Source organism: Neovison vison, chromosome 7 (assembly GCF_020171115.1).
Source record: "Neovison vison isolate M4711 chromosome 7, ASM_NN_V1, whole genome shotgun sequence".
Classification (NCBI taxonomy): domain Eukaryota; kingdom Metazoa; phylum Chordata; class Mammalia; order Carnivora; family Mustelidae; genus Neogale; species Neogale vison.
Genome location: NC_058097.1, coordinates 9,753,436 through 9,777,843, shown reverse-complemented (window position 1 = coordinate 9,777,843; position 24,408 = coordinate 9,753,436). Strand labels below are relative to the sequence as shown.

Below are 24,408 nucleotides of genomic sequence, written 5' to 3'. Positions count from 1 at the left end.
CATTATGAAGACCTCTCTACTGTCTTTCAACTGGAAATGGGGAACAGCCAGCCAAGGAGGTGGCCACCAACATGGTGGGCTTTGGGGCATATCCAAAAGCTTCCATAATCCAAGATTACACTCTCAGCAGTCACCTAAGTTTGCCACCCCTCCCACCATTCCTTATGGGCTTCTTGGAGGTGTGCACATTTAAAGAGTATTCTGTCACCTGCTGAGGATCATATGGTGGCATGAGAGAGTTCTAGGCTAAGAACACCTGGGTTCCAATCTCCGCTCTAACCCATGGGAGCATCATGTAAGTGTCTACTCTCCTGGTGCCATTCTCCTCTTCTCCAAAATGGAATTAAAAAATACTTGCCCCATCGGGCTCACAGAGTTGGGGCAAAAATGGGATTAAATCATGAATGGAACAGAAATTAAGAACTCCCTATGGAGGTAAAGTACACACAGAGAAGAATGTGCCTTCAGAATCATACATTTGTGAATTTCCCCACACTGAGTACACCTGCGTGACCAGCACCCAGCTCAAGAAACAGGGCATGGCCCAGAAGCTCCATTTGCCTTCTCCCAGCACCTTCTCCCATCAAGGGTATCCACAGTCCTGATGCTAGTACCAAGAAATAACTGTGCCTTTCATACTGTACACAAATGGGATTATGTAATATGTATCTTTTTGCATCCTCTCTTTCACTCAATGTGATGTTTATTGGATTCGACCACGTTTGTGAGTAGCTTTCATCACTTGTTCTCCTTGTTGTATGATACTCTATTATATGAATACATTTTTTAATCCATAGCTATTAAGTGGAATGTATGAATAGTGCTGCTAAGCAATTTATAAACTTATAAGAAATGAGCAAAATCAAGTTATTGTCATTACTGTAAGTCTGTTCTTCACAAGACATGGAGGCCTTGGGAGAAAGTATCTAGTGGTGAAGTTGCAGTGGGAAAAGGGAAAGAAAGATCCAGGATGAGATGTTTTTCAGGGTGAAGAGAAAATATATGATGTAAGGTACATCACAAACGTGAGATGCTGCCAAATGTTTTCAAATGCAGCCATTTATTTCAGCGAATATTGGAGTTTCTACAGTGTGCTGAAGGCTTTGCAGTATTTCATATGATTCTGGTTTTTTTTTTAAGATTTTATTTATTTGAGAGAGAGAGCATGAGCACCAGTGAGAGAGTGTGGGGGAGGGGCAGAAGGAGAGTGAGAATCTCCAGCAGACACCCCGCTGAGCGGGAAGACCCACAAGGGCCTTGATCTCAAGACCCTGAAATCATGACTGGAGCTGAAACCAAGAGTCAGACACTTAACCGACTGAGCCACCCAGGAACCCTCGGTACTTCCTACGAGTCTAACAAAAACCCTACAAAGAAGGAATTATATGTATTCTGATCCAGATGGTCATGGAACAAAACCGAAGCCCAGAGAGGTGTGCATCAACCAAATGAGGACACTGAGTGGAGGAAATTCCTTCATTTGTATACTGATACAGTCAACAAAGGTTTATTGAGTTTCCAGAATACGTTAAACACCATGCAACGTGTTAGAGATAAAACGTGCAAAAAGCCAGAAGCCCTCATGTCAATTACAGCTAAGCTGAAGTGATGGTCACCGATCAGTAACCACCCAGGCCAATGACAAACGGAAACTCTGTGCTTTAAAACGGAGAGACCCATGGTGTCCCTAGAGCATTATGTGTGGATGTGGTGGGGAGGGGAGAGAGCTGATGGTAGGGCTGAGGTCCGAGGAATGTGCTGGATTTGGCCGGATGAAGAGGAACACCCTTCCAGGAAGAAGGAGCAGACTTAGCAGAAAGGAGCAGGGGTTAGAAGACGCTCTAAAGGCACCCAGAAGCTATAGGAAGGAGTTTTATCTCTAGCCTGGGAGTAGTAGAAAGTCGCTCTCTAGATAGCCCAGGACTGTTCTGCAAACGCCATGAAAATCACCCAGGAAATGTGACCGAACACATCTTGCTGATACCAGCTATAGGAAGGACACTGAAATCTACAGCCCTAGAGTTTTAAAATAAGAGATACTTCAAATACACTTAATGGATCTCGCTTAGGACAAACGAGAGGAGCCGCGCTCACTTGGCCAAACCATTCATCACCCTGCAAAGGCAATGGGCAGGAGGATTCTCTGTCTGCTAGGTTTCCACAAAGGTCTTCTGATCAGAAGGCACGGGTTTGGCTGTCCATTCCAAACACAGTACCCTGGCTGGGGCCGCAGACGAGGAAGGGTTAGAAGAGGCTCTTTGCCCAGAGGCCAACCCTGGTCCTCGTGACTGCTTTTCTGAGGCCACCTGCATGACCACGGCATCGCCTTGGGGACGGCGACGTGAGGTTTTGGTTTTTCAGACGGATTTGAGGTTTCTGTAGCTGCCAAAGGCTACTAAACTTGAGAGGCACAGCCTTGCATGGAGCTCCCCAGAGAAAAGGGCCATGCCTGGATTATACCTCGATCGTTGCCACGATGTGAAGGGTATTCTCGTTTGATAACAATGATATTTTTTAAGTCATTGCTAAGTATCGTGAGGGCCTTTCTCCAAGAGTATGAAACAACCCTTATGTTTCCTATCAAAAGGAGAACAAAAATAAGGCTCTACAATTTCTCACATTAGAGTTGGTGTCATATACTTCTCTTTTGCAGTGTTTGGCAACCTTGATGTATTTGCCTTTTTATTAGTTACATTCTCAAACCCAGCGAAGGTTTGGCTTCTCAATGTGTTTTGAATTAGATTCATGAAAGCTATTTAAAAAAAATAAAATAACTGGCCGGAATTAAGCTAACCAAGTCCTAAAAGACTAAAGAACTGGGTTGTTGTGAGAGTCAAGTTCTTTTTTTTTTTTTTTTTTTTTCCTGAGAATTCTGGTACCCGGATTAAATATTTATTTATATAGGATCATAGACCCTTAGGAGCAGAGGGCAGATCAGAAGCCCAACTAGTCCAAAATCCCATCAGAGGTTCCGTTCCCTTCTGCCACACTCCAGCCAAGGGCTTTCTTCCTCGGCTGACCACACACTACAGTTATCTATGGTCTGTCAACCTGATTTTGGCTATCAACACTGGGGCTCAAAGTATAAATCTCCCCAGGTTTTTCTGATTTCCTCAATGACTATCATACGCCTTGCTGAAAACCAGCTATCTAAGAGCTCTAGCATTTCTAACAGCCGTATCCTGAGACAAGGAAGGCAGGATTAATTTAACACGGCCAATTCTGGTGACTCTTGGTTATTTTTGTGTTTTCTGAATTTCTTTTAAATAATTTATTTACAAATCTCTACACATTAAGACAGCTGGATTTAAACTGCTCCATAAATGATGGGTAAAAATCTTCAGGTTCCCCTCCCACCCCTTTTTTTTAAGATTTTTATTTACTTGAGAGAGAGAGAGAGAATGAATGAGTGAGCACAGGGGGAGAGGGAGAAGGAAACTCCCTGCTGGGCACGGAGCCTGAGGCGGGGAACCTCAGGACCCCAGGGATCACAACCTGAGCCAAAAGCAGATGCTTAACCAACTGAGCCACCCAGGTGCCCCTAGATTTAGTTTTTTAGAGCAATTTTGAGTTTACAGAAATACTGAGCAGGATGTACAGAAAGTTCCCACATACCACCCCGTCTCCGCACATGCACAGTCCCCCACCTACCAACATCCCCCACCAGCACGGCACGGAGTAATGATCAATGAACCCACACAGACACATCATGAGCACCTAAAGTCACAGTTTACGCTAGGGTTCACCCTTGGTGTCATCCCTTCTTTGGGTCTGGACCAATGTATAATGACCTGTATCTACCATTCTAGAATCACGCAGAGTAAATTTCACTGTTCTAAAACTTCTCTGTGCTCTGCCTGTTCCTCCCTCCCTCTTCCAATCCTTAAAAACCACTGATCTTTCCTGTCTCCATGATTTTGCCTTTTCCAGAATGTCATGGAGTTGGAACCCTATTGTATGTAGCTTTTCCAGATTGGCTTATCTTGCTCTGTAATATGCATTTGTGTCTTATTAAGGCCTGATAGTCCACACTGAATAATGTTCCTTGATCTGGATGTACATCAGTTTCCTCACCCATTCCCCTTCTGAAAGACATCATGGTTGGTTCTAAGTTTTGGCAATTATGCACAAAGCTGCTATGTACACCCCTGTTCAAGTTTTATGTGAACACAAGATTTCAATACACTTGGGTAAACGCCAAGGAGCATGACGGCTGGACCCAACGGTAAGGCTAAGTTTACCTCAGTAACAAACTGCCAAGCCACACTTCAAAGTGGCTGTACCATTTTACATTCCCACCAGGGCCGATCTTTTATTCGTTTTATTCATTTATTCCAAAAATAGTCACTGAGCCTCTAGAGCAGGACCAGCACAGGGAATAATACCACATGTGGTTTGCACTCATGCAGAGAACTCGCTAGACTTATCGGAGAGGTTGTCCTGAAAGAGGAGCTGCTTCTTGGCACTGGCTCAGGAAATGTCTGAAGAGGAGAGGAAATCGCTACTTCCATTATCCTCTCAGGGAGGGCATCCTGGTAGAGCAAAAGGTTCTCCCCACACCCCAAAGGGCTGGCTGTTTGGAGAAGAGAAGATCCCAAGGCACAGCTGGCTTGACCATGGAGAAGGAGGCGACAAATCATTTTGACCGCTGAAGAACAGTGTCCCCACGTAGATGTCAAGAATTCACGTCTTTGTCCCCAGAGTTGGCCCTCGACGGCTAAGGACACAGTGGTTTCAAGCGGAGATGAACCTCAGGGTCCAGCTGTCCCATGACTTTCAAACATTTCAACCACTGAGATTCCCACCTCAGAGAAAATCCTTGGTGAAATCCCAATGTGTAAATCAATAACTTGGGTGCATTTGTTTCCTATTGCTTCTACAATAAATTATGCAAACATTGTAGCTGAAAACAATACAGACTTGTTATCTAGCGATCACGTATCCTCAAGCCAAGGAGTCAGCAGGAGTCATTCCTCTCTAAAGGCTCTAGGACAGAATCTATTCCATTGCTTTGTTTCCAGCTTCTGGTGGCCACCCAAGTCCTTGGCATGGCCCCTTCCTCTATCTTCAAAGCCAGCAGCATAGCATCTCCCCCTCCCCACCTCTCCTCCTCCTCCCTACTTCTCCCCCTACCCATCCCTGCCTCCCCTGACTCCCCAGCCTCCTTCTTACAAGGGGCTTGTGATTACACTGAATGCACCAGGATAATCCAGAATAACCCCCGTCTCAAGACCCTTCATCACACCTGCAAAGTTCCTTTTGCCATGTAAGGAAACGCATTCATCGGTCCCAGGCGTTGGATGTGGCCATCCCCGGGGGCCGTTAATCAGGCTACCACAGTGAGGTTGCTCTGGTGAGAAAACGGTAGAAGTGTAATTACCTTCGCAACTCCCCGAACAGCACAGACCACAGTTTTAAAGTAGCCGACCTAAAGCCTTCCTTAGCTCATGCATGAGGAAGAAGGGTCCCCAGATAGGAAGTGAAAAACCTATAAAAGTTTTATGGAAAATCAAGACCTAGGATCAGCGCCTGGTCCCTTTCCTGTAACCTCATTACTTTAAAAGGTCTTCCTGAGAACAACATCAACACCAATAAAAAGGGGCAGAGCTTCAGTAGGGTACAAGCCGTGGTCAAAATTGCCATGTAGTTTCCAAAATGAGGACACAGATGAGGTTTGCCTGGGCCATGGAAAGCTGACATCCTACGAACTGGAAGGTCTTCCACTCTGGAAACATCGTCGTGAAGCAAATCCTTGTTGCTCAGCAGCTAACTGCTCTGTCGTAAACCAGAAGTCCGGGACATCCTAATTGGAATTTAAGACCCTGGCAAGGTCCACGGAGACCAGAAGGCCTGTACATGGTCTAGCTGCATGGCGAGATTGGCCCCAAACCACTTGTCCTCGCATTCCTGGCCTAGTGAGTAACCCATCTGCTCCCACAACCCCATGTCACTTACCACTTTTTTCCTGAGTCTCAAATACGAGCCACAAGTTAAAGGCTTCACGAAAGACTAGACTCTCTGACATTTGGGGAATCTGGTGTTTATTAAATTGGGAGATTGAAACTGACTGTGATTTGTTCTCAATTTAGGGCAGTGACAGACAAATGCCTGAAGAGTTGGGGGGGGGGTGTCTGTATGTGTGCTCATGTGCACATCCAAGTGCGTGTGTGCTGTGTTTGTATGGCACCCAGGACCTGGGCAGATTTGGGGGAATAAATGGTTTAAAAGTCCAGGCAGGCATAAGTTGGAGAAAAAGGGGAAAAAATGTACATTTGAAATCTATGATACTATAGGGGCACCTGGGTGGCTCAGTGGGTTAAGCCTCTGCCTTTGGCTCAGGTCATGATCTCGGGGTCCTGGGATTGAGCCCCGCATCAGGCTCTCTGTGCAGCAGAGCCTGCTCCCCCCCCACCTCCTGCCTCTCTGCCTACTTGTGATGTCTGTCAAATAAATAAATAAAATCTTAAAAAAAAAAAGAAATCAATTATACTATAAACTAAGTGGGATCATTGGCCAGAGAGCACTGGGGTCCAGGTGCTACCCCATCGGAGGATTCCTGCTCTGTTAAAATGGCTTTCGAGAAGGAGTACACAGGTCATCTCGGACTGCTCATCCCTGGAAGATGGGCATGCCACCCCCTCAGCGCCCATGGGTGCCTATCCCGACCACCCTGGTGATAACCTCGGGCCTTCTCTACGCCATTCAAATTCTATTTACCAAACACCTACTGGGTCCCAGGCACTGCTAAGCACTTTAGGAAAATCTTTTTCCATCTTTACAACAACGTGTGATCTAGGTACTGTCCTGGAATCAAACTATTTCACTAATTGGAGCAATTGCAGCAATTACAGCTCAGGAACATGAACTGCCTAAGACCCTTGCAAGGGGGAAAGGGGGGATTTTTAACACAGATTTCTCTCACTCCTCAATCTGTGTTCTTCCCACCGGACCCGGTTTGGGCCCCCAAGCTAATGCTAGGGCTGATATAAGACTATAGACAGAAACTCTGTTCCCCCCTCCCCCAGGAAATCTGCTGGCTCCAGCAGCAAACCCTTGAATTCACTGATTCATCTTGCGATTCAGCTCATACTCAAGGAGAACAGGAGAGGATCGAAACACGCACTTGATCAGGAAGTTCCCTGTCCTTGTCGAGCCTGCATCTGCTGGGGGCAGGGACCCAGACAGGCAGTGAATGAATAGACAAATGTATTACTAGCTGTAGATGTAGACGAGTGTTAGGAAGGGCATAACCAGGCCACTTTCGTGGAGAACAGGAACTGACGATGTCCCACAAGGGAACACATCATTTTGTAAGGTAATGAGCTCCATGTCTCTGGAGGTATTTAATCAAAGGGTGGGCAACACAGAGATGTTCCTGCTGCTACGGGAAACCAGTGTCACTGAGGGAAGTAGATGTCTATCCGCTTGGGCACCGTGATGTTTACTCTACCTGTAGCAGGACGGGGCATTCCCTAGAGATCCAGGAGGGGTTCCCAAGGAAAGGACATGGGTTATGGATAATATTCATGAAAACTGGGCCCGTGCCAGGCATGTATCGAGCTGTACATTATGGTTATTGTTGAGGGAGAAGCAACAGAAGAGAAGGTATTCAAATGACTGGAGGTGGAACAATGGGGGTGGGGTGGGGGGCCACCCCAAAGTCATCCGCAGCCGTGGCAGGCAAGGCGGGAAGCCCCGGGTTCAGGCCAAGTTCAGGCTCCACCGACGTTGTTTGGGGGCCTAATCACTCAACTCTGCAGAGCCAGGCCCACGGGAGAACCACGTCTGATTATCTGCTCACACATCGGGGTCCAGTGTCCCTTTCGGCGCAGACAGGGTGAAGTGTCCGGTCTGGGCTGGAAACTGTACAGGCACTTAAGGAGTACTTCATCTTAAAAGGGGGAACTGTTTTGCTTTTGTCAAACGGGTTAATTTGTCCCAAATGTTAAAAACCCCTCGTCCTCTTGAAAGATAACCGTCTGCAGACTCCGTGTTCAAACAGCCAGACCAGGGGAGAGCTAACCCAAAGACGTCCTCGGGCTCAGCTTGGCCTGTGCGTCCAACGACCAAGTTCACATTGAGAAGAGATGAATGATTTTCACCTGCAGCCTGAAGAAAAATGTTGGCGGCCGCTAGGTCCAAAATGGCAACGTTCTGGAGAACACGGAGTGTCAGTGTGCCGACCTTGGTCGGATTCTGGGGGCGAAAGAACGTCTCTGATTCAGCTCAAACGATTGTCGCTGGCCCCGCCCCAGTGACAACCTTCTCGGCTCATGACTTTGAAACTCAAGAATTCTCAGCATTTTGAAAACCCCTTTCTGCACAAAGGAGGGAAAAGAGGAGTATGCATTTCAAATTTTGAAAGTCTGGCAAAATTCCAGGATTTATTAAAACACACATACACACACACATCACACACACACACACACACACACACACACCACAGAGCCAAGGATTTTGCTACACTCTCTTTTTATGCTTTTTTTTTTAAAGATTTTATTTTAATCCCAGTGAATTAACATGCAGTGTTCCACTCTTGAGATAGTTTCTCGTGCCATTCTTACAACAATCCCGTGGAGTGCACACTTGGAGTCTGACTCCCTCCCCTGCATTTTATAGCTCAGAAAACGGGGGCTCTGGGAGATGCATTGCGCTGCCCGAGATCATACACACGGTAACTGGGAGAGCCAGGATTTGAACCAGTTCCACCTCCCTCCTGAGGAGCCATGCTCCAACACAGGCAGTTCTGCCCCCGCCCCCGGGGGACACTTGGCAATGTCTGCAGACATTTTTGGTTGTCACGACCAGGGGGGTAGATGCTGCTGGCATCTGGACGGGGGAAGCCACGGATGCAGTGGAACTTCCCAGCGTGCTCAGGGCAGCTCCCCGACCACAGAGACCACCCAGTCCCGAGGCTCAGAAACCCTGGTTCAGAGGTTGTGCTGGACACTATCGCCCTCCCCAGCCCCGAGCTCTTCAGTCCTCCCGTCACTGCTCTCCCGCAGCACACATCCCTCCACTGCTTCCAATCCCCTTGCGCTCTGCGTGGGTGTGCAAAGCTGTGCGTGTCTTCTGGTGTCAGAGGAGAAACACAGCACGCCGGCCTCGCGCTGTCCTCACCCGGACTTCCCTCTCCTGCATTTTAACTGCGCGATGCTTCCTTCCCGGGGACAGCGTGCTCACACCCATGTTTTTGTTTCTAATCCTAACAGCAACTGTGCAAAGTGAGAAAGCACCCCTATTTTTTTTTTTCCTTTTGCAGTGGAGGCTCTGGTTTGTCCAAGGTTAACCGGATAAAAAGCTACCCACGTCAGCCCCGGTTCCTAGCCCCACGCGCTGCCCCCACGGCAGAGCTTTGCCAACTTCGGGATGAATCTATGTCAACTGTAGGTCTGTTTTAAGCCTGCCAGCCGCGCCCCAGAGCTCTGTTTCCAGAGGTCTGACTGCTGCACTGGGCTCCAGGAATGGGCTTTTCTGAGACACCCCCCATGGGGTTTTAACACAGTTGTCTCATGGAACGAAATCTGGAGGAAGGCTGTACCATAGAAGGCTGAGTCTGAAGTGTATTGAATTGTCAGAAATAACTGCAAAGATACTGATTTTGTTTACTTAATAGTGAAATAACCAGAAATAGTGAATGCACATGTGCACGGATACCTGGAAAAGAAGGCAGGTGGCTTCTGGGGTCCGTGAGAAGCCACACGAGACGGGACTTGTATCGTAGAGATTGGAGTTCTCCTGCCAGCTCTGCCTGGTCTAGAGCGTTCTCTTTGGCCTCTGGAGGCTTTATTCTGTCCCCGTTTGCTCCTCCCTGGTAGGAGAGAGCTAACATCATCTGCCTTTCAGAACAGCCTCTGCATTAGACCTTGACGTCTGGGATGCACTTAACAGAGTACGAAGATGCACTCAGCCAGGCTCGACAAGTGCTTTTGTCATTTTCAGTGTTGGCATTGAGTCTGGTCAGCTGGATGGGGCGACACAGCGGTGGCGGCCACCACCCACCCCCTGCCTTTGGCAGCACATGGCGCACCCATAAACCAACAGCGGCTCAGCGAGATGAAGCTCTGTCCCCCTCGTGCATTCCCCCTGCCCACTGAACCAGAAGGAGCAGGGGCGCAAAAGCATCTGAAATATTTGGAAATTTATAAACATGCCCAGAGCAACAGCCTGTCTTCCCGGCTCTGACGAGAGAGCCCCAGAGTCCCCTTTCCCTCCTTTCTGTTTGTGGGTTTGAGCTGCCGGGCAGCGCATTTGTGAATAGAGTCCGAGATGTCCAACATGGTCAGGTGATGGCAATTAGAGGTCTCCTTTGTAATTCCAGGACTCTTTCTGTTCGAAAACCCAACCGGAGTCTAATGCATTCAACTCTGCAGGATGGTGGGCACTTCTCCAAGGGACAGCGCGCGGATCACTGGGACAGGCGAGGCCGGTGTCCAACACAGGGGGGGCGGGCTGCAGTGCTCAGGACATTTGTGGTGACCACAGAGCTCTTGCCCAGGCCAGGCATACACTGAACTCACAACACCTCCCAGTGACAGGGTAGACATGCACCGTGTTGCCAAGATGCCCTGAGTCCAATGTGGCTTCAAAATCACAGGGAGAGACGGGGGACTCCAGTCCGTGTGACTCAACACTGCCAAGGTCACGGACAACAGGGAAGGGCTAAGGAAGTGTCACAGGCCAAAGGAGACCAGGGGACATGGTAACTAAATACAATTTGGTAGCCTGGACTGCATCCCGGAAAAGAAAGAGGGCAGGAGCGGAAAAACCAGTGAAATCCCCAGTCCAGAACTGAGTTAACAGTAAGGTACCCACGTTGGGTTCTTAGTTTTGATAAGTGAACCACAGCTGCAGGAAGTATTGGAGAAGCAGAATGTTAACAATGGGGTTGATGGTGTGGAGTATAAGGAACCCTCCACGACCTTCACAACTTTTCTATCCACCTAAACTACTCCAAAACATTAAGTTTATTTAAAAGAAAGAATTGGGGGGCACCTGGGTGGCTCAGTGGGTTAAGCTGCTGCCTTTGGCTCAGGTCATGATGTCAGGGTCCTGGGATCGAGTCTCGCATCGGGCTCTCTATTCAGCAGGGAGCTTGCTTCTCTCTCTCTCTCTCTCTCTCTGCCTGCCTCTCCGTCTACTTGTGATTTCTCTCTGTCAAATAAATAAATAAAATCTTAAAAAAAAAAAAAAAGAATTGGATGTTCTGGGGAAAAAAATGCATATATTTTGGTTCTTACACACTGGTTCAGTGATTCTACCTTTTACTTCTTAAGTTGGAAGCAACCAAACCTGACTACAGTCGCTGGCCTTTCTGAGGCCCAGATGTTTAGCTTTTCTTCCATTAGATGCAATGCTATAGGTCTCCATGACATCATGTATCACAGATTCCCCCGACACTCTCCTTTGTAAGTTTAATTTGGCCAGAAAAGCAGTGGGTGTTTTAGATTGGTGAAACTCGTGCATAAATCTTCAGGGAGCGATTTTCTGTCCTTTCGGTCCTCCAAATTCAGAATGCCAGGGAGAGGGAGAGCAGAGAATTAGCCACCTGCTTGCTTATCCTTCAGTGAGAGAGGACAAAGCACCTTCTACAACTATCCCATCGAGACTGATACAAATGGGAAGGGAGAGGAGAAATTCTCTCACAGGGAAGTTAGGATGCTGTTTCTGGAAAGAACAGGAGAAAATTAAGTGTCAGGCATCGCGAGGCATGGGGCTGAGGAGTATGCATTTTTGCAGGAGCCCTCTCTCCCGGGTGATTCTTTTTCGTGCGATGGAAGGATCCCACTTGAGAGTCGCTGGTCTGGCGCGGCAGACGGATGCCAGTCACGATACAATGCAGATGCTGTTTGTCTTCTAGGGAGAGCAGAATGTAACAGGAGCCCAGAGAGAGAGACCCACTCTGACCACAGAGATGAGGGAAGGCTCTATGGAAAACGTGGCAGCGAGCTGGGTCCTGAAATATGGGTAAGATTTCAGAGGGTAGGGAATGGCAGTATGAGAAATTCTTTATTCATATTTTCCCTTTGAAATAAAAAAAATCAGAGCAAAGGAGAAGAGGAACTACTGTGGCCCGGTGTGGCTAGACCGTGGGGTGCAGGGAGACACGTGAAAAGCAGTTGGCTCCAGCAGAAGAAGGGCCTCCGGATGTCCTGCCAGGGCTACTTGAGGGACCTTCAACACCCACAGCAATCAGTCTGAGGCTCCCTGCTCAAAGACCTCCAGTCCTCCCTGAGCCTGGGTGCAGGGAGCTGAGGAAGGATGAAGGCGGAGTGGGTCAAATGCCACATCACGGAGACCTGAACCGTAGCTGCCCTGGGACTGGAAAGACGGTGAGATCCGGCAGGATGAAGACGGCAGAACTTGGGTCTTGAGGACGTGAGCGGGATATTTCTGACTTCTACTCAGAGGATCCGGTAAATGGGGGTATACTTGTAGCATGGGGGTATACATGTAGCATGGGGGTATACTTGTAGCATGGGGCTGCACACGGCTTTGGGGTCCTGGACGCCTGTTGACTGAGGAGGGGGCCCTCGCCTTCACACCCCACAGGTGATGTCACCAGCACGGGAGGCCAGAATGGCCATCCACAGGAAGCGGAAGAACCAAGGTCCCTGTTGGGATGATGGTGCTGAGTTTTAAGTCTGAAGAGTGAAGCAAATACAGACTTCGAAGACTGATCAGTGAGGTCTTCTGCCAGGACCATCACACTCCGCCATAGGAGAAAGGGTAAGGAAAAGAGGTTGAGAAATGAGACTATGAGTAGTATGTCCCGTTAGCTCCCTTGTTTTGCAATTGATGACCCCCTCAGGTGGCCACAGGCATGGACATTTGGCTTAAAGAACAGACAGAAACTCAAAGGACGCCTGGCAAGACTGAGGTCTGATTGATCGTGAGGATGGAGAACCCACCGGAAATAGGGAAGTAGGAGGAAGAGCCGGACTGCGGGACAGACTACAAATTAGTTACCACACAAGGGGAGGAGCTAAATTCGCTCCCTGGCCTGCACCTGCCAGGGGCATTTACTTCTTCAAGGTCTATTTATGAAGCGCCTCTGTTAGAAACTGCAGGTGCAGGGCGCCCGGGTGGCACAGCTGACCAGGCATCTGACTCTTGCTTCCAGCTCAGGTCGCGATCTTGGCGTCATCAGATTGAGCCCCGTATCCGGTTCCAAGCTCAGCACAGAGTCGGCTTGAGTTTGTCTCTCCTTCCCCCTCTGTCCTTCTGCCCGATTCTCTCTCCAAAATAAATAAATAAATCTTAAACAAACAAACAAACAAAAAAACCAAAAAACTGTGGCTGCAAAGCCCCTGCTCTTGTAGGACATAGATTCAAGGAGGGAATCAGACACGATGCAAATAAATGGACGTACAGTATGATGCCGGGACGTTTCTAGAATGAAAGGGAGTAAGGGCTAAGCACAGCAAAGGGAGGAGTTTGATGGGCAGGCATAGAGACTTGCAGTCATATTGAATTTCTTGCTTCTGAGAACGATCATCAGGTTTCGTAGAATACAAACTGTGAATTAACCAAAGAGAGTTCGGATCATTTTCTGATGAATGAGAACCATGGAGAGCAGCCCAGGATTGCCAGCTGGAATCAGAAAGACCTGGGTTTCAGTTGCAGGAGCTCTCCTATGGGAGGACCCTGTGCAAGTTACTTAACCTCTCTGAACCTTAAAGGGCTTTGCAGAAAATATACATGAATGCATCTTTGAAAGTCAGTGCTAAAGATTAGGAATAAGGTAGTGCAGATCCTCTGGCAGGTGGTCACACAAGCTGTCAGAAGAGGTAGAAATCTGTGTTTCCTCTCCACCACGATCACTCTCAAAACCCAGCTAGCACTATCTACTTTCCCTCCTGACAACTTAAAGCAAACTGAATGCGCGGAGATGACTCATATTAATCATGTTACCCCAAAGAAGCCGTTGATTACTTCCTGCTATCTCATCCTATAAAAAGTCCCAATCCCTGTGCTTACAGAATCGATTGTCCAATTCTTCCTTCAATCCTATGAGTTAGCCCACATATTTCTGTTGGCGACCCACGGAAGTTTCCGTGACTTGCTTCTAAAATGCCTCACTGAGGGGTGCCTGGGTGGCTCAGTGGGTTAAAGCCTCTACCTTCAGCTTGGGTCATGATCCCAGGGTCCTGGGATCGAACCCAGCATTGGGCTCTCTGCTCAGCAGGGAGCCTGCTTCCTCCTCTCTCTCTCTGCCTGTCTCTCTGCCTACTTGTGATCTCTGTCAAATAAATAAAATCTAAAAATAAATATATTAATTAAATAAAATGCCTGAGTCACCTAATATTAGCAGTAGGACTTATCTTCCTAATATGGAATACGGTCCTTTTACATATTATTAGCATTAGCACTAATAGCTTTCTTACCAGTAAAAATCTTAACTGGGCCCTTGGCTGGAAGATGACGGAAAGAGGGTTGGGACTGTACATGGGAATAGATTCTAGATTCCCCCCTACTCTACCCCCAGATCCTGGATAATTGGGGAAACACCACATGCTTTGTCTAAAATGCACAGGATGTTTTACTGAGATCCTGGTTTAGAGAAGAAAGACAGCTATGTAGACTGTTTTCCTGCTTGCTACAATGGCTGCAAAAAAAAAAAAAAAAAAAAAAAAAAAAAAAAAAAAAACAACCACAACCAAAACAAAACAAAACCACAAAAAACAAAAAACAAAACTTTGGGTCTGGATGCTTGTCTCCAAAGTGCAGAGCTCAGAGGGGACTGAGACATTAAACCTCAAAGGTGCAGGCATGCTGGACAGAACGGTCCCTTGTAGATCAGTGGACTACCCTGTGTTTCTCCAACAGGACTAGACACAGGGCGAAATTTGATTATATTGCATCCCACTGCTGTGCAAATTCTCCTTGGTGGTTGTTATGTTAGATTAGGATAAACATAAACATACATGGATTTTTGTGGTCTCGTATTCATCCTTGAGAAATTTCACTCTTAAGTGAAGCTGGCTCGGGCCCCATGGCCGGCTGTTGGCAGTTGACTCCAGCACATTTTATAGATGGGAACACCGAGGAGACCCTTGGCCAGGGTCATGCAGTGAGCAAATAAGAGGTTCAGTGCCAGAATGAGGTCTCCTACTCTTCCCACCCCATTAAGGAGGAAAAAGGTAAGTAGCAGGAGAAAATGTGGCTTTGGTTTCCCTTTGTCTTAAATCAAGGGTGATTTTTTTCCAGATATATTCTTGGGTTTGCTAGCTGTAGTTGTGGGGAGGCAAACTCACCCCGGGAGCTGTGTTTTACTCCACAGGCGGCTTTTACCATTCAAATCCCTGTCCCTGGCCGAGATTTATCAAGGCGTGCCATGCCCGTTTGCTGGGCTCAGCTGAAGCTTCTGTCACTTTTGCTACAAAAAAAATCTTGAAATGGGCTTTGGTGGTAGAAATCTGAGTCATCAAAAATCATTCTAAATAAGATCTGTATCTATTGGGCGGCCGGAGATGAGAGCTCCCTGAATTTCCTTTCACACAGCTCCCTCCCTGCCCCTGAAACACACCCCAACCAACCCCAAACATGCTGCGTCAGTATTAAACACTGAGGATAATAACCCTTGGAGGTTGGTGGATTTCCTTCATGCTTTATTGTGTGCATCTTTGCACAACAGTTTGGATCATACATATGTATAAACATTTTCTCTTAAGTTGTCCACGTAGCATTTCCCAAGAATTTTGCTATATTATTATGAACTTTTCACAGGTGTCACTTAGAGCTACACAGTCACCAAATCATCCCCTGGTCGTGGGTAACTGAGATCATTTTCCATTTTCTTTGTTGGTAATTAATAATTTAATTAATAAATATGGTCATCTTTTTTTTTTTCCCCCTAACCTTTCAGAAAGATTACTGAAAACGGAAGGGCTGACATAGCAGACGCTCTCCAACATCCAAATGTGGTCATATTATTTCATTTTAGCCAGCCCTGGGGAACTACATTGAAGAAAAAAGACTCTTTGCCAGTTGATATATAAAATGTAACAGTTTATGTATATTATCTTCCCTTTGCTCCTGAAGTTGAACTTCTACCCAGGTTCTCCAACTAGTCCCATCTCTTCTTTGGTGAAATACCTTTACATTTCTTGTGTCACTGTGTTTTGCAAGGTCTTCCTAAAGCCTACTTCTCCCATTAGGGGTTTTCAAATCCCTTCAGCATAAAATAATCCCTCTCCCTTTCTGCAGGGCTGGATTCCAAGAGGCCCACAATCAAATTGTGATAATTATGCATGGCTCCAAGAGAAGAGAAGCACTGGGACATAAGGATCATCTCTGCACCTAGAGACACTAAGTTTTGCTCCCCATAGTCCATGTCAGAAGGGAGGGAGGAAGAACAGGAGGTTAGGAGGGCAGGACCAGCTCCTTAGGTCATGTCACCATCAGGTGGGTGGGGATCACAGCAGAAGACAGTGATTGGGAGCCCCTGGTCTGTAAGGACTTCCACTTAACCCAACCTCCCAGGCTACCCTGGCATCAACACTGCCTGTCAATGAACTGTAGAGAGGACAGAGTGAGCCTCTGCGTAGTCCCTAGAAGGCTTTGCAGCAGCTGGGCTAACTCACGGATAAAAATCTAGAAGGTACTCTCAAAGGTATTCATGAGGCTCATCAATGTTTAAATAATGCCAGATTTCCAACATAAAGGCTCATACCATGGAAATCCACAGTTAAGAAATGTCACACTAGGGAGCACCTGGGTGGCTGCCTTCGGCTCAGGTCATGATCCTGGAGTCCCAGGATCGAGTCCCACATCAGGCTCCCTGCTTGGCAGGGAGTCTGCCTCTCCCACTGACCTCTCTCCTCTCACGCTCTCTTCTCTCTCTCATTCTGTCTGTCTGTCTCTCTCTCTCTCAAATAAATAAATAAAATCTTAAAAAAGAAAGAAAGAAATGTCACACTTGCAACAATACTGGAAGCTTGTAAACAGACGACTCTGATTATTCTTTTCGAAGACCCTTGTTCCCAGCAACATAAGAAATCCATGGCCCTGCAGTTCTCCACCTTCTCTGTGGGACCCCACCTACAAGGAGAGGGTGATCGTGTTTCCAAATTACGTGAATGAGCACAAACCAAAGACGGATGTGCAAAGCTGCTCCTAGAGCTAATGTGGGAAGAGGAATTACTCTAGCCCTTTGTTTTTAATTACTCTCTTGTGCTCTGGCCTTATCTAGTCCTGGAAAATGAAAACCATATATTCTACACACATGTGTGCCAAACTGTATGTGTAATTTAATGGAAAACCCCTAACAATAAAGGAAGAAGTGCTAAAATTATCAGCAGTTCCCTGGGTCCCGGGAAAGCTTGGATAACATTTTTGCAAACATCAGAATGCCTTATCCTTCTTGTATCTCAAACCTCAGAGTGTGTGTCATTGCTGCCTGAAATTATGCCACAGATGCAGGGTTGCTGATCATCAAAAGACCAGGGATAAAGACCATGATGAGCCTCTATTTGCTCTCAGAACAGCAGTATACATTAAGGAATCCGAAACGTATATATATATATATATATATATATATATATATTTTTTTTTTTTTAAGGAATCTGAACCATTACTCTAAATACTAATGGATCAAGAAGTCTGATATGTGGGAGGGGGCACAGGCATGTGCATTCACTGCAGGTGAGGGAAAATGACCTGAGGTCAGGGCTCGGACTTAGCTGGTCCAACATCAAACACAATAGGAGAGACGATCATTATTCCACTGCCTAGTTTAACATTAAAGACATAATTTACCACTATCTGCCCAGTCCTATGCTAGCTATTCTTTGTTTTGTTTTTTAAGATGCTGACATGCGTTTTGTCCTGAGGGGAGGGAAGTAAATGGGAGCATAGGTGTGGGTACATGTGTGTGCGTCAAGGTTACCGTTCATTAAACACCACTGTGCGTCCTAAAATCACACGCTGTAAACATTCCCATTAGAACCTTCTGTATTAGGTGTTACCCTCATGTGTGCAGTGGAAGTAGTGATTTCAGCATCTGAGAGTTAAGCAGCTTTCCCAAGTAGTGGGAATGCTAGGACGTGGACTCAGCTTTTTCCAGCCGAGCAAAACACACGAGGCCACCGCCTCCATCCAAAATTAATAATTATCCCCTCATGTGTAGACAGCTTTAAAGGTTCACAATATGCTTTCCCACACATTATTTCCTGTAGTTTTCTCAGCAAAACTGTGAACTTATTACCTTATTTTCGAGAGGGAGAAATTAAGACTCAGAGACATGATGTTTTGTTTAGTGAGAGGACTATGGGTAACAGAAGCAAATGCAGCAACACAGCAGGGGAATCAAATAAAGTCATCATTCTGCTCAATGCCCACGGCCCTCAGGATACCGTCTCAGCTTTGTAACACCGAGCCTCAGCCCAGTCTCCTTCATCTTCTCAGCCTCCAGACGGGATTTCAGCCACGGTGAACTCTTCTCGGCACCTCTATACCGTCACGATAGTCCAAGCACCAGGCCTCCCTACCTGCTTGTTTCTTTCTCTAGCCCTGCTCTACCCTGATGTGCAGCCGCTGTGATCTGGGCCCCCAGAAGCGGCTGAGAAAGCTGGTATGGGCGATGGAGACTAAATCCAGCAACTTCTACTCCTCAAGCGTGGTCCCTAACCAGGCACCGCGCCAAGCTTGGCTAACACAGGCAGAACCTCATTCAACCCTCCAAACCACCGTGGGAGGTGAAGCTCAGAGAGGTTTACTTACTTGCCCAAGATCACACAGCAGGTACATGAAAGGATTTAAGCCTAGGTGTGCCTAACCCCAAAGCCCTGTGTTCTACAACTCAACAACTTTCTCTGTCAAATCAGAAAGCAGGGGCTGGAAGAGACTGACCTTGAGGAGAGGCAGGGAGGAAATTAGGGATGGATGCCCCCAGTATCAACAAAACCCACACAGACCGCATGTGCTGAAAACTCAGAATTCTCGCCAAACTGCAATGCTAGAGACCCTGTCTCCACCCCCACAGATTTCTAATAGGGTTTTTCTTGCAACCTTTTCCCTAGATTCCTGTAAGAGAAGAAAATGATAAGGCGATAGGAAAATGAGTTATATCCATTTCACAATAAATTAACAGCATTCCTCTGTATCTGTGCGTTGGATGCGTATCTAAAACAGAAATACAGCTCCTGGCCCAGGCTTCCTGCTTCTCGGTCCGGCATGACTTATCTCTTAGTCACTTAATATTGCCTAAACTGAATGTTCCCGAACGGAGCAGCCTGAGGGGAGAATAAGGTTTCGCAGTTAATGTGGGCAGCACTATGACCCCTAATAAAAGGTGTTTAGAGTGAGGACCCATTTGCAGAGCCTCCGAAACACAACGTCCGGTTCATGCCGTTGCTTCTTTCAGTCAAGATGGAGACGTCAGGTGAGCCTGCTGGTTGAGACCAACAGTTTCAGAGTCTCCCAGACTAGGACTTAAGATGTCCATTTTGTAGCGGGGAGAAGAGAAAAGCTTACTGTCAGAAAATACATAGGAAGCCAGAAGGAGGGACGCACAGCTCAAGACCATGAGGATTCCGTCTCCCAATGCAGAGCCAGGCTCCAAGATGGCTTCCAAGGAGTCTCACTTCCCCACTGGTGTTTGTGGCTTTGAGTTGCTCCCTCTGATCGCGAATAGGGCTGACTTGCCTCATCAAGATGCTATTGCCGAAATGCCTGTGTCTGCCTCCCTCAGTGAGGGCAGAACCAACATGACAGTGTCCCCCTTAGATCACGCCCTCCACAGGGAGCCAACCACCACCTCATGGGGAACACGCTTGGGGCCCATGGTGAAGTCCAAGGGCAAGGAGTGAAACCTCTTGTCCACAGCCAGCACGGATGAGCCAGTCACAAGCCAAGAGCCCTCCAAAGGGACCCCCAGCCTGCGTCCTGCTTTCAGATCCCCAGCGCCCTGGCCAATGTCTCGAATGCACCCTCAAGAGATCCTACAACCAGAGCAATACGGCTAATACAGATGACACTGAGGTTGGGTCCCCTATAAGGGGATCCCAAGACAGATTTGAGTACATGTCATTTACTGAGGGAATGCTCCTCAGGAGAAACCGCAAGGATGGAGGGAAGCAGGAAAGGAATGAATAAGCACGTGATCTCAGGTGAGTTCCAGGCAGAGCCTGGCCCAGGGAGGCTCTGGGGCACAAATGACACCACCGGCCATCTTTCTTGAAGCAAGGGGAGCGGGCTGTGGTGCTCCTGTATCTGTCGGCCATCAGCTGTGGGCTGTTGCCCTTTGAGTGTCGCTTCCCGGGTGAGGCAGTTCTTACCAGTGGAAGGAAATTCTCCAGAGAAGGGGGCAGATGAGAGCCCTGAGCTGGGGGAACGGTCCACTTATCGGATATAGGGGCTCTGGGCGGAGCTCACAGCACTACTGCGAATGGGACATCCTAAGTGACCCCTCTGTTCCATGGGGCTCCCTTCCCCCTCCCCACAGGTGGGCAGTGCCCAATGTCACCTCCCAGCCAGCAGCCCCTCTTCAATGCTCGTTCTGCTCTAGCAGGTCCTTGTACCCCCTTGGAACTGGAGACAAATCAGGATTTCTGTGGGCTCAGAGGAGCGGGTGTATGTTTACGTCCCGGAAGAAAACAGAAGATGGGAAAGGAAAGGCAAGGTCAATCCAAAGAAGCTTTGCACAGCTTCACACTTGCAAATCCAGGCTTCTGTCCTATGAGTCCAGAAACTTCCCAGATGAACTTAAACACACACACACAAACACATACTGTCTTTCAAATTCATGCCTCTAGTTAATTAGCTTTAAAAAAATTTTTTAAAGATTTTATTTATTCATTTGACAGAGATCACAAGCAGGCAGAGAGGCAGGAAGGGAAGCAGGCTCCCGCTGAGCAGAGAGCCCGATGCGGGGCTCGATCCCAGGACCCCGGGACCATGACCTGAGCTGAAAGCAGAGACTTTAACCCACTAAGCCACCCAGGCGCCCCTAGTTAACTAGCTTTTACTGTTTATATTTATCCATACTTTGTAACTCCCTCGCGGCAATGCCCTTAACACTGTTAGCGGCAGGAGATGGCGCGGTTCATCGAGAGGAGAAAGTAAAACAGACGAAGTCACGGTGGTGGCCGATCCGTCTCACACAGTGAGCCCAGAAGCAGCTGCAGAAAGTTCAGTGGCTTGGGGCTGGTCACAATCCACAAGGAGCTCCTCCTTCCGTGGAAAACTGTGTTTGGGGTCTTGATCCCCCGGAACTCAGCCAACAGGCCAGCGCAGCATGGGATCCGTGCTTGGGAGCTGGGTGCCGGATGCAGCCCTAACTCGCCTCAGGGGAAAATGTCTACAAAACCGGCAGACGTTTCTCAGTGAGTGGATCTTAGCATAACGCTAAGCCCAGCTAAGCTCAAAGCATCCACCTCCCAGGTCTGCTGTGGGCTGCACTACAAAAGTTCCTTTTTGGTTCCCTGTTTGTGTCTTTGCCAGCCCCTGTGGGCCAGGAAGACGTCTGGGGGCAGAAGGAAGACAGAGACATCCGGCCACGCTTTATTCACAGGTTGCTGGCTCCTGCTGCCGGGTTCTATCTGCGCACGCCCTGGGGCCCTAATTCCGCCACAGCTTCTTTAAGAGTAAGGATGCTGGGCTCTTGCTTCTTCTGCATCTTGGGCCCTAGCAATCAAGATTTGCCACTGACCTGTAGCACGGATATCTGCACGTCCGGATATGGCATCCGCTGGGGCAGCATCTACTTACTGACTCTCTGCTTATTCCCAGAACCTACTGGTTAAATAATTCAGAATCCCTCCAGTCTGATGTTTTTTCCCCAGCTGTACTGTGCCATGTAAGATTCTTACCAGCCTCCGTCCACAACAGCAAGCACAGCGTAGGTGGTTTAAATCCTTTGTTGAGTAAATGGACAACACGCCAACGGTTTTGAATGGGGCCTTTTAGGAAGAGACAGGGTCTGGGCCCACCGGCCTCCTCAAGCCCAGTCATGCTCCCCCTGAGGACTTGTGCACAGGGGCTCCCTCGACCAGACCTGCCCTCCCTCCCCCGACATCCCCCCCACAGCCACCTTCCGCTCACCCACTCCAAGTCTTTACGTCCTGTCGCAGAGCCCACCGTGTCTAAAATTCCAGCTCCCTCTGTGCTCGAGTGAGGTGTTTTTTTTTCTTAAGACTTAAAAACATCAAATGTATGAAATACTGTAAGCGTTCACCTTGGGTTTCTTTTGTCTCCCCACTTAGCAGGGCAAAGGGGGGGTTTTTTGGTTGTTGTCCGCTGTTCCAGCCCTAGCCCCTAAAATACACCAGCACACAGGACGCGCTCACTAAATATTTACTGAATTAACAAAGGAGTCAATGACTGATCCAGATTTGCATCCAAATCCAGGTTCTGCTCATGCTGGCAGGCAGAGTCCCAAATCTGAGGTGACTTCTACCTCGGGCTCGGGCTGCCGGGTGACCTTCACAAGCCTCTGTGAATTCCAGTGTTAATAGCGCTACCTTTCTCTTTATTTTCTGACCTTGTCGCTTTGCAGAAACAACATCTCATCCTTTCCCCGAGAAAGGACAAGCACCTCTGTTCAAAAGAGGGCTTTCAAGCAGGGAGCCTGAACAAACAGCCTTGCGGAGGCTTTTCTGTGGGAACCGAGCTGCCGCCGAAATGCCCCCGGTCGCCAGAGCCATCCAGAGCGCGCCTGTGCGAAGCGCTAATGAATCATTTCCATCTTTACCATAAACCGGGGTCACGAGCGAGAGTATTGTTCTTGGACAAGAACACCCGTCCTCGAGAAACTCGCGCTTGGGGTGACCTCCCCAGCAGGTCAGACTGTCTGTGTCTCTCCGGGGCAGACAGCATGAGCGTTTGAATTACAGCTTCAGGAAGTTCCCTCCTCCGCGAGCTTGGAGTTAGACGTCCCCGCAGCCCCAGAAGGAGAAGTGGGCAACTTAAGGTGTCAGTGAAATAACTCAGGTACAGAGAGTGTACAGGATTCAACAGCTACCAGGGCTTAAATTTAAAATGTGTGTATAAGTGTGTGGGGTGTGTGTGTGTGTGTGTGTGTGTGTGCGCGCGCACGCACGCTTTGGGAGAGAAGGTGGCAGAAAACACAGGGGAAAAAGACAATAAAATTCCTTGAATACGATTTGGAGCCCTGCTTGCGCAGGCCTACTGAGCTTGTCTCTAGAGGAAGAGAAGGGCTCATCATACCACTGTCCCCACGCGGTGACAGGACATGCTCCCTGCAACACCCAGTCTCCTTGCGGACACTGTGGTCAAGTCCCCATTTTCCAGATTTTTCCAAAAGGCAATAAAAATAGTTTCTGCTTGCTGTGGCCCATTTTGTGTTAGGAACTGAGCTTTGCTCTTGACGTCTCTCTCCTCCTACCCATGCTGTGACGCCACACGCCCTCGTCCTCCTTTATTCAAGAGGGAGCCCCCCGGAGTCAAAGGGCTCCAGAGCCATCTACAGAAATGGCAAGGCCAGGATTCAGACGAAGTCCGCTAACACTCTTTGGCTTCAGAGTTTGCTTCTGTTCTGCTGAGGGATGAGGGAAAAGCTTCATTGTTCTTGCTTACTTGGTGATTTGCCTCGTCTCTTCTCTCCATGCCCCACTGTCTCCTACTTGCCTCTGTATTTTAGGAAAACACACTTCCTTGTCCCACTACCTCTGGCTCCTGGATGGGTTTAGCCAATTCGAGGCACAGGCGGAAGAGGTGATCACAGCAGTGAAGACAGAAATCTGGGTCCGTCTCCACCGCACCGCCGGTTCCCGTCAATCTCTGCTACAGCGCCCGCTCCTGCTGGATAGCCCTGGGTCTCAGCTCTGGGGACGGCACCTGTGTCTGTCACTCCTCCAGGCCTGGGGGGCCCAGAGCTGCTGCTCATCAGCCGTGGAAGCGTCCCCTCTACTGTCTCACCTGCGTTCGAAAGTCCTGGACTGTTTCCGTTTTCCTGGCTACCTGCTGGCTGATACACACGCCTGCTTTCAGAAAACGATCCAGCAGAGCAGGTGCGCCAGACGGGAAGACTGGAGTCCCGGTCAGAGCACGGACTGGGGGAAATCCGGCGGTCACCAGCATGACTTCAATCTCTTGAGTTTGGTAAGACACGAGGAACCAGCAAGGGAAACCCACAAGGCTTTGTCGTCGGACCTACCGCCCGCCACTTGAATTTACTGGCTGGGTGACGTCAGGTGAGTTATCTCGCCCTGAGTCTCACTCTCACCAGGATGAAAGGTCTGGGCTACGGGGTAGTTGCTCGGATCGGAAATTGGGCATTAGAAGATCTAGGCACAATCCCTGACGCGCAGAAGGCAGCCGATAAAGGCTACTTATTTTCCTTGCATCTTAATGAGCCTCGGGAAGCTGAAAGATTTCGAAAAGACTGAAAATAAACATTTTTTAGGAGTGGCGAGAGACGTGTCTTGCTTTCATTGCAGGAGAAAA

At 48.3% G+C, this 24,408-nt stretch overlaps 1 long non-coding RNA gene across 1 annotated transcript in view; it reads right to left on the bottom strand.

Moving 5' to 3' along the window:
* Positions 1–24,408, bottom strand: part of LOC122911218 — a 136,967-nt gene that overhangs the window by 46,363 nt on the left and 66,196 nt on the right. The gene's annotated exons all lie outside the window — the stretch shown is intronic.